Here is a 3,857-nt window from a genome sequence, read left to right as displayed (position 1 = left end):
ATGTACGTCCGGGCGACAGGCGTCACCGTGCAGGATTGGAAGAGGGAAGCGTGGAACCACCAAACGGCTATAATCGACGCTCTCTTCTTCTCTCTTCCCTCTCTTTCCCCAATTCCCAACCCCGGCAGACAGAATACAGAAAAGAGCGAGCGAGAGAGAGAGAGAGAGAAGGCAACACCCCCTTCGACAAACTGCAATGCCTTGTTCCGCATCTGGTCGTGGACTGACGATATCTGCAAAGACGTTTGTGGCCAGGTAATGCTTCTTCTTTATCTCTCTCTCTCCCTTTCTTTCTCTTTCTCTTTTTCCACGTCCTTGCAAAGAAGAAGAAAGAAGTGGGTTGTTATTATTTCCATCATCGGGATTGATTCTCGAAATTTCAGGAAATCTTTCCTACCTCTCGTTGTCGTTTTTTCTGAGTTCGGGGTGATGGAAAGTCCGATTTTTATTTTTTATTTTTGAAGTTTGGAGAAATTTTAGGGAGTGTGCCATATGTTGTTTCTTGCGTATAAACCTATCAGTTTTGTTTTTCTATCAAGAAGATGAAATTTATTTGCTTTCGTTAAAAAAAAAAAAAAGTTATCTTGCTTCGTGCTGGGAGACAATGAATTCCCTTTTCAATCAGAAAGAAAGATGAGATTTTGCCCTTTTGGCGTCAGCTGACAATGCTGGGGAAGATAATTCATTTTCTCGTTCTTTTGGCCTTAAAATCAAGGCATAATCTTCTGCTTTAAAATCCAGATTTAAAGTCTTTTTTTTTTTGGTGGGATTCTGGAATCCTGCTGCTTCATTACCTCTTTTTATTATGGATTATTATAGCGCGATCAATTTAAATATTAGAGAAGTTTGCTCTTTGAATCACATGATTATCTCCTGAATAACCAACTTTCAGAACGTTCTTTGATGTCATCGTGAGGTCTACTGAACCATTCACGGTTTTGCTTGATTTTCAAAATTGATGCTCATGTTGTTAGCCTTTGATACTTGGATATTCCGGATTAGACGCCTTGGATCGCGATTTCTCTTTCGACTGGAAAGATTGGTGCCTCAGTTGTATTTCTGCCTCATATTTTGACTTGATATCTTAGAAAGTTTGTCCTCTAATATGCAACAGGCAACTCGTGCAACTATGGGTAATATATAACTTCGCCGTGTTCTTCGACAGATAGATATGAAGAAACACCTATTTATATTGTTGTCATCCCAGTAGGAATTTACGGCCAAACTTGCATGGACAGAAGATTTCCTATTTCTTTAGACCCCTATGCAAGCCTCAAAGCCTTTTCATGTAATTTCACATTATCATAATGAGAACGTGTCGATGAAACTCTTTGCCAAACTTCATGGATGGGAATCCGTGAATTCCCGAGCAGGTCTATGATGCGATTCTGTTCAACAATAGTAGGTTGAAATGCTGACAATTCGGTGGAAGGAATTGTATCCTTACGTGACACAGTTTGTACTCTCCTCGAGTCAAACTCAACATTTACTGACTCCTCCAAGAGGCTGATTTTTAAGGAAAATCGAGACAAGTTCAAGTTCGTTGAGCCTCGGCTGACTTATGGTATGATTGGAGGAAAGGTTCAAGAAAGGAAGAGAATCCATTTATTTGAAGACGCTTATCAGAGAATCGCTCTAGAGCAGCTTCTGAGGCGTGCTGGCATTGAGGATGATGACTTGTTGATTATGTCAGACTTGGACGAGATACCTAGTGCACACACGATCAATCTTCTCAGGTGGTGTGATGACATCCCACCTAAACTTCATTTGCAGCTGAAGAATTATTTGTACTCTTTTGAGTTCTTTGTAGATAACAAAGCTGGAGAGCATCGGTCCACAGGTATCAATCTCGTAGTACGAGATATGCACGGCTAGACAGAGCGACACTTGTTGGCTGGATTCAGGTTGGCATTGTAGCTTTGCTTTCGCCGCATAAGTGAGTTCATATTCAAGATGAAAGCTTACGGCCCCCAGTATGGGTCCGATTTTCTCATTATTTAGACCCGACAAGGATTCAGGATATCATCTGCAAAGGGTTGATCTAGCTGACATGTTTCTGAAGAACACACGTTTAAAGAGATAATCGCGAAGTTGGGAACATCCTCATTCTTACTCAGCTGTTCATCTTCCTGCCTATTTGTTAAACAATGCAGAGAAGTACAAATATTTGCTGCCAGGGAACTGCAAGAGAGAGAGAGTGGCTGAGTAAGGTGGCTTATATTGGCATGTTTGGCCACGAGAAAACAGCTCCTGGGAAGATTTGTCAATTACGATCTTGGAGATTTAATTTCAGCATCTCATGCACCTACTAAACCTTATGCGTCATTCTCTAGCGAGGCATTTGAAGAACTTGCATGTTCTTGAAACCTTGTGGATGAGTCATTCTAGTTATTTTGGGACTCGAGTTCTTTGAGTGCCGGATTTGGGGCACATCGTGCTTTGGGGGTTTTCGATATTGTTGTTGGAGGAGGGAGTTAGTTTGTCCTGACCCTTGTGAGATTGCATACCCACCTCTTGTGGGGTTGCTCGATCTCTCGGTCTATAATATAGGGTAGTTCATTTTCCCACCATTTTCTTTGCTGGGAATTTTGTTGTGTTAATCTAATCTAAATCTATTCATGTATCATCAGAGGACCTCCATCGAGCGGATGCAGATTAATTCTTTACATTCTTATTGCAGAGTAGGGTGTGCCTCATCTCCATTTCTCTTCTTGTTTTCTTCATCCGGTGTCCTGTACATGTTGTATTTAGTTTGATTTGACATGAGCCTTATGGTTGGATGACAGCCTGTTATTGGTTCAGTCCATGTGCAGCGTGGGTTGACTGTTAAACACTTATTCAAATGGTCGACACATATTTAGTGCAAGTCACAAGCAAAAAAAAATCAAAGAGGACAAAATAAAATTCACTCTGAGAAGTGAAACTGAATGGAGGCACTGCCCGCGGGAACAGTTCATGTGGATGTCTTCTTTATGATGAACTGTTCTGAACCTTTATTCTCCCATAGATTAGTCAATGCGACTATCGTTATCCGAGACACGTTCTTTCTTCCTTTTCGTCCTTTCTTCTGCTATGAAAACACTGAGACAGACTTCTACTGACTTGAGCAATCGTTTTGTTAATGGTTTGCTAAGTTACATGATGCAGAAGAAGGATGGTCAAATGTGACTATCGTTATCCCGAATCCTTCTTCCTTTTCGTCCTTTCTTCTGCTATGAAAACACTGAGACAGACTCTACCAACTTGGCAATTGAGCAATCGTGCAATCGTTTCGTGTGGTTTTGCAAGTTGCGGGATGGATAAGAAAGGGATGGTAAGCTTAAATTACGTGCCAATAGATTTGAGTTTTCAAGGTGTCCTTAAGCAAGGAGGCGGAATATGCTGAGATAGGTGGAGCACGCTGGGGTCTGAGTAGTATCTGGACAGCCTCAAGGTGTGCGAGGAGGTTTATGCCAAACGTGATCTCTAAGAATAAACGGAGTTAATCATTGTCTGCAAAACCACTTTAAAATTCAAGATCCTCATTGGGGCGAAAACTACGTCAGTGGCGAGTTTTCATTAATCAAAACAAGAAACATTGATTTGGATAGCTCAAATCATCGCTAGCTCAAGATTGATAGTCCTTAGCATTTCAACCTTTTTAAATATGTTCCTCATTAAGAATTTGCCTAGTTTACCTATCAATCTTATCTTATTAACAAGCGCGCTTAGTAACTTGATTTTGTTTGAGGAACAATTTTTTATATGAAATTATTTTCTAATTTTATTATTGAGAATAATTTGAATGAAAAGAACGTGATTTGATAAGCTTTCAAAAATTTATTCGGGATAAAAATACGTTTTGGTAGAATTTTAGT

At 40.3% G+C, this 3,857-nt stretch overlaps 1 pseudogene; it reads left to right on the top strand.

The window, feature by feature from the left end:
- LOC120288806 lies at positions 1–2,238 on the top strand (annotated as a pseudogene).
- The last annotated feature ends 1,619 nt before the right edge of the window (positions 2,239–3,857 follow it).

Source organism: Eucalyptus grandis, chromosome 10 (genome assembly GCF_016545825.1).
Source record: "Eucalyptus grandis isolate ANBG69807.140 chromosome 10, ASM1654582v1, whole genome shotgun sequence".
Lineage (NCBI taxonomy): Eukaryota > Viridiplantae > Streptophyta > Magnoliopsida > Myrtales > Myrtaceae > Eucalyptus > Eucalyptus grandis.
The sequence above is the reverse complement of the archived record's forward strand: the minus strand, read 5'-3'. Positions and strand labels throughout refer to the sequence as shown.